The following is a 7,439-nucleotide window of genomic DNA, read 5'->3' on the forward strand; positions in this document are numbered from 1 at the left end:
TCACGAATATACGAACTTCATGACTGATGGGATTTCCTCCCCAAAGAATATCACAATTTACCTCTCCACCTGAAGACCTTATGCAGCTCATTAAGTTAGATAAATTAATTACGAATATATTTCCACATATTTGCTTTAATTCCCACATCTAATGATGAACTTGCAATGCCAAATTAATTTTCTCATAGCATGGACCTGCTGACAAAATTCGTGTGACTTCAACCTTCCTGATTCGCCACTATAATGCTTCTGGTTCATCAGTTGAACATATCAGCATTTTCTCGCCCCTTCTGCCCCATGATTATCTTCTATTTTCCAATCAGTGGATGGAGCCACATGTACCACCTGCTTCCAGTTCTCACCGTTGTTTTCTATGTAGTGGATGGCTTTTGTGTGGTGGACGTTGATGGATAAAGTGTCCTCGCTTCCTACCTTATTTCTGCGATCTTTCCTGGGAAATTCTGTTAGCGAACTATCACTTTTGTCATGGCCTTCGGTGACCCTCGAAAGAGCTTGTAAGAGGTATTTTATAATAGTTGCATGGCAGCGTAACAATTAGTTCCAAGTTCCAGTTGTACTGCTGATGTTAATGGAAATTGCTTTTCATTGGCATTACTTTCCATTAACTTGCATTACTTTCCATTCATTACTTTCCAATTTGAGTTTTACAAATTTCATTCCCCACTTTTAGAGGATTTCAGAATGATTTTCCCTTTTATTTCAACTTAACTGTTTTTCTTATTATATATATATTAAATTTTTCGTATTTAAATTTCATTTGATCTGAATAGTCTCATTCTACAGTAGCTATTTATAGACTTTTATATGAAGATTCAAGCACTGTTTAATGTGTTAATATTCGCACTTTAATTTGTTTTGCTCCAATATAATGCACTTCAAAGAAGTTTACCTTACCCACATTTGTGCTGTGTACCTTCATTATTCATTTTATATTCCTCATTTTCTAACTCCTTCATAAATTAATGCTTTCCTACCCTCTCACAACTTCCTCTGTATAAAAGTGCAAGAAATTGTATCCTTAGTGATAACTCAACAATATTTTTTAAAATATAGAATTTTTAATCATCATTCCTATTTTTATTAACTTTGAATACTTGTACATATATTTAGCCACTTATCCATTTTTAATCTTGTATTAATCCTTTTAGGTGCATTCTTATCAAAAATCAAAGATTATAAATACCTGAGTAAACTGGTTCACAAAATGCATGAATAAAATAATAATGCTTAATTAAGCATGAACAAAAGTAAGAAATTATCACTGATGGCAGTATATTGGTGAAGATCAGCTCAATTTTACTGTTGTTACAGTAAGCACCACACATGCTAACAGGTGTTTTACATGAAAATTGGGAATCCTTGGATGAAAAGAAGCCCACAGAAGAAGTTTCTCCACTATTCAACAGGAATGGACTGGGAGCTGCGTCATTAGTTCTGAGAAAAATTTTGGAAGTTAATGTGAAATCCAGACTGAGGAGAAAATTAATACAGACAATAATTCCACCCTCTAAAAATTTAGCTTTGCCATTTTTACCCAATAAAGGATGTAGTACTGAGCATTTTCTCCCCTTAATTCTACTCCAAATGCTGGTTATACATTCATTGATTTATCCTGAATTTTAGAGATCAGCCTGTCTGTCCTGTGTATGATTATGTGCAAAGTTTCAAAGATATCTTTAAATAACTAGACCAGATAATTCTCGTTCACATGCAGGGAAGGGGGGAACACAAATCATGAACTTTATGACATGTATTTATTATAATAAAATGCCTACTAATAAGAATATCATATTTCATGAGTCATGAAACTGCAGTCACAGTGAATTCATGCAGTTGCATATTTATATTTACTTTTTTTTTTGGCTAAAAAGCCCTGCAAAATGTTAAAGATATAAATGATTCATTTTTTACACATACAGTACACTCCCGGTTATCCGCGGAATTGGGTGGCGTGGACGCCACGGATAACAAAAATGGCGGATGATCCGCAAAAAGATAAACGGGTATAGCAAAAGAGCAAAAGGTCATTCCAAATTTGAAAAATCATTTTATGTACAATAAAAACGTAAAATAAACAGCAGGAAATGTTTAACTAACGCTTAATATTTTAGTATATCACTCAAAACCAACCTAAAATGCATTTTGTTAATGAAAATAGAAAAGTGCTTTGTATACTTACAAGAGGAGTCAAGGATACACAGAAAATTTAATACAAAGCATAACTGTAAAATTACATCTTTTTGAAGAAATCAGTCATTTGTGTTTGCTTCTTGCTTTGGAAGGGTTTTCTCTTGATCCGAGATTGCATTTTTCGTAGCATAAGTTTCTCGGCCAACTTTGCATCGTCTTGTTCTTCCAAATAGCTCAGCAGTCCATCGACTTGTTGCAAAGCCGCTTCGTGATTCTTCCGCATCTGCACAGTGGGCTCTTCTTCGCCTTCACTTCGCTGTCCTTCATTATCGGTCTCTCTCCTTGCTTTCTTCACAATTTCGTCATCTGTCAAGCGTTCGAAGCCAGATTCGTTGACTTCACACTCCAACCACTCATTAATGTTTTCAGCATCGAAGTTCTCACCACTTGGAACTGTTTTCATCATATCCGCAAGAGTTGGCGTGGGCATGTTTACATCCCATGAAGTCCAATTTCTCGAATTCCACGTCGTTGCTTAAAACGAGTCAACCAGCCAGAAGACACATAAAAATTTCCTTTCAGGCCTAACACCTCAAAAAAGTTTTTGCCTTTACTGCAATGATAGGACCATTTACAGGAGTACCCTCTTTTCGAACATGAGCTAACCACTATGTCAATGCCATGTCTAGCTCATCAAAGGCACAACTCTTCATAGTTTTTCGCGTTTTCATTGCGGAAGCACTGTCCGACATTGATACAAAATTCGCCAGATTGTCTTTTTGCTTTAGAATGTCACATACTGCTGTTTCTACGATTCCGTAATCCAATTCCATCTTTATGCTTGTAAAAAAAAAAAAAAAAAAACTTTGTGCAGCAAGCGAGTATAATTGGGAGTCAACTGTATAACACACCTTATTTCTTTCACATTCTGCTTATTGTTATTAATAAGTAAAATATTTTAAAGTTGAGCAATTTATTCAAAATATAATGGAAATGAAGCAACATAAGTTTTTGGACACTAAAAGATGTCATTTGCATTTAAGAAAACTCAAAAAAGAAAAACACAGCTAGAATTTCTCACAATGCCTCCAAACGTTATTCATTCTTTTATCATGATCAAATTCCCACATTCCAATTTTGCTTTTATCAGTTTCAGCAATCACACCAGAAGCTCCAATCATATTCTCATACACATACTTTTCCACAAAAGCTCTTCCAATCCATGACAAACATCACCAAGACATCTCAAAAGAAATTAAATTACAAATGTCCAGATCTTTGCTGAGCTCTTTTAATGGAACTCCACAAATTCTCAACCAACTTTATGTGAGCCCCAGAAATAGGGTCTTTAAATGCCACACTATGACTGACTGAAAGACAATTACATGCTTTTCAGCAATATCAGACAATTATAGCAACCTGCTTTATGTTCCTGTTCATAAATTCAAAGAAGGGGGGAGGAACATCACACTCCCTTTTAGTGCCAACAAACATCCAGGCTCCATTCACTCATTTATCACACTGAAATTTCCACTTTTTATACTTGCTTTCATGAATTTCAACAATCACACCTGCACCTAAAATCATACTTTGATTTACACACAGTATGATTCCTACTTCTCTGCTAAAACTTCTCCACTGTGTGATATATTTTGCCTGAAAACAAATAAAATCACACGAGGTAAGTTCCATGCACGATCTGACTGACTGAAAGACAATTACATGCCTTCCATCAATGCCAGACAATTACAGGAACCTGCCTTATGTTCCTCTTCATAACTTTAAAGAAGAGAGGAAAAAATCACCCTCCCTTTTAAGTGCCAAAAAACATCCATTCACTCTTATCACTATGAAATTTCCACCATTTTCAAACTTCCTTTCATGAATTTCAACAATCAAAACAGCACCTTCAATCATATTATTTTCACTCACATATATTTCTATTTTCACTTCTCTCCTAAATCTCTTGCATGTGTGTCACATATCGCCAAAGCTTCAATATGAAATTAAATCATGCCTGCCCAGTTCTATGCAAAAAACTTTAATGAAGATCCACAAGCCTTCTGTGAATTTTGTGTGAACCCCAAGAACAGAACCTTACATATCACATTATCACACCTTACATGTGGCACAGACAATGAATAATGTTTTCTTTCCTTGTAAGAATCTGAGACATTTACAGGACCTTGCCTTATATTTTTCTGTATAACTTGAAAAACAGTTTTCTTCAATTCTTTCCAGAACCTCAAAAAATATTTTTTTTAAATTGTCAGACATTTACGGTTTACATCTTGTTATGGTTAAATTTTAGCTTTTTAAACTTGCTTTCGTCAGTCTTAAAAATCCCACTACAACCTCCAATCATGCTGTTTATCATCACACACACATTCCTACACATAACTCTTTGAAAAATGTCATCCAGTCTGTGACAAAATTTTCAAAGTAATCTACATCAAAACAAATTAAACCATCGATGACTTTTATACCCATGTATGGCATTACCAACTGCACTCTCTCCAAACCAGGCATATTTAATCATGGACATTCTAACATGATGCCCATTCATTTTGCTATAATGAAACTTCCCACAAGAACCATTATTCATTTCTTTTTTTCCCTACTAAGTACATCTCATTCTTCTATACATAATATTAAGCTTTATTTGGAATGAAATATTGCCGTACGTGGCAATTAAATAAAGGTAACACACAAAACATTTTTAAAATGCCTTTTGGGGCATAATGTAAAATCTTTTGGGGCATAATGTTTTTTTTTTTTTTTTAAATATATTTCCTTTCATTATGTTTATACATAATTATTATGTCTATACATAATATTAGCTTTATTTGGAATGAAATCCAATTGCCATACGTGGCAAATAAATAAAGGTAACACACAAAACATTTAAAAAATTCCTTTTGGGGCATAATGTAAAATCTGAAAGCTTTCAGATTTTTTTTATATTTCCTTTCATTATGTTTTTTTTTTTTTTTTTTTTTTTAAATTTTATTTCGTTATGCATGTTTTGTATTTTTATGCAAAACACGCATAAAAAATTTTAATTTAATAAAGCATCTTTTTGTGCTCTTAAGGTCATATTGTTACTTTTTTTTATTCTTCCGACACCAGTTGTTGCTTTATTTTCTTCCTTCATGTTCGTACATGGTTCATGAGGATTTGGAGTGAATAAAGGAGACACTTGATGAAATATCAAAACACACTTTATTTGCCAATAATGTCAGGACAGCTCCAAAACACGTTTTACAGTCGTCGATGAACTACTATAAACACGATCAGAGACACAGCCTTCAGGTTATGAGGCACAGTGTCGCACAGCTTCACATACTCTCAAGGCTCTCCACACTATAACTCATGATGCACTCGAGAACACACGAGCACAGCTCCCAACTCTTCGGTTCAGTCGTTCCCGGAGCTAACACGCTCTCTCGACGATACACTAACAGACTCCTTCACTGCACTCAACGACCCACTCGGCACTTGCTCCTCGGCTGTCAACTTGATTGACTCCACAGGGATTGACTCACTAGACGAGACACTAACTCACCCTCTCGATAAAGCACACACTAACTGACTGCGGACTAGCAGGTTTTATATAGTTTTCGGCTTGTGTTCGGGAACATTTTGGGCTAAACTAATGAGAATTCGTTCCAGAAAGTTCTCCATCCGTCCATGGCATCGGCAAATTGGGCAATTTCTCACCAAATGTGGCAACCCTGAAACTGCTTTGCGGGGAAGCCATTTTACTGCGCTTGTACATTTCGTAACAATATTATTCATCTTATGGTCATAAATTTTTAGATTATTTCATATTTTCAGTTTTATAATTCCTACATGTCATCATATCAGATTTAAACTGATGAGGTAATATCGAGAAAAATCTCAAATCTAGAATGCCTGAAGTTATGACAAATGCAGGTCTTGAACTTTCTAATGTACCAGAACCTGTATGATGCTGCAGCAAAACAAATTCAAAATGGTATGCATTATGCAATATCTACAAATTCCTCAATATTTAACACATTCAGATTCAACAAAGATACTTTTGCTACCGAATGGTGGAGGCATAATAGTTTGGGTATCTTTTACTGCCTCCAAATTAAAAAACTTAAAATTTTCCTAACAAACACTATGGATATACAAAATACAAAGTTTCCTAAATGAATATACAACATATATGAACATACAAATATGAATAAGAATATGAAAATACAAAAGTTTCCTAATGACCTAAGACCTAAAAATAACTGCACATTAACTCAAATAAAAAAATTCTTCCAGGTTAAATATCCAAATAAAAGTTCTATGTGCTCATTTATAGAATTGCATATATAGAAGAACTGCACACATGTTGGCAAAATTCCTCCATATTCTGTGCACTTAAATGAGTTGGCCAACATGTAAACACTTACCCAACATGTAAAATGAGTTGCAAAACAGAATAAGGAAAGAATATAACTCTTGAAAAGTAATTTTCAATGGGTAGAAAAATTTAATCTCATGCCAGAGCATACATTAAAGTGCAATTTTAGCTAAAATATATTCAATTAATTAGTCCTTTATTTGTACATTCTTCTTAAACGTAAAATGCAGCCTCCAATGCCCAAACATTTAAGTTATATCTTTAATAAATTATACAACTTAAAAAATTCTTTTATTATTTATAACAATAAGCAGTATGTGACAGAAATAAGCAATATTATATGTGTTGAAAAATAAATCATTTATTTCTTTTAACATTTTCTAGGGCTGTTTAGCAAAAAGAAGTAAACCTAAATATTTAAAAAGAAGTGTAAGCCACTGCACGAATTCACTGTGGCAGCAGTTTCATGAACAATGAAATACAATATTCTTACAAGTTATTTTATTCTTATTAATACATACCATAAAGTTTATGATTTGTGTTCCCCCCCCCCTGCATGTAAACGACAATTATCTGTTCTACTTATTTAAAGAGATCTTTGAAACATCACATAATCATACACAGGACAAACAGACAAATCTCTAAAATTCAGGATAAATTAATGAATGTAACAAGCATTTGGAATAGAATTGGAAGGGGATCTTCAATACCAATATCTTTTATTGGATAAAAATAGCAAAAGATTAATTTTTAGAGGGCAGAATTATTGTCTGTATTAATTTTCTCCTCAGTCTGGATTTCATAGGAACTTCCAAAATTTTCCTCAATAATAATGCTAATGATTGCAGATTCTAGACCATTCCTGCTGGATAGTGGAGAAATGTCTTCTGTGGGGCAAAGAATTCCA

Source organism: Stegodyphus dumicola, chromosome 10 (assembly GCF_044657685.1).
Source record: "Stegodyphus dumicola isolate Sdum_Otavi_A_Nest chromosome 10, ASM4465768v1".
NCBI classification, from domain to species: Eukaryota; Metazoa; Arthropoda; class Arachnida; order Araneae; family Eresidae; genus Stegodyphus; species Stegodyphus dumicola.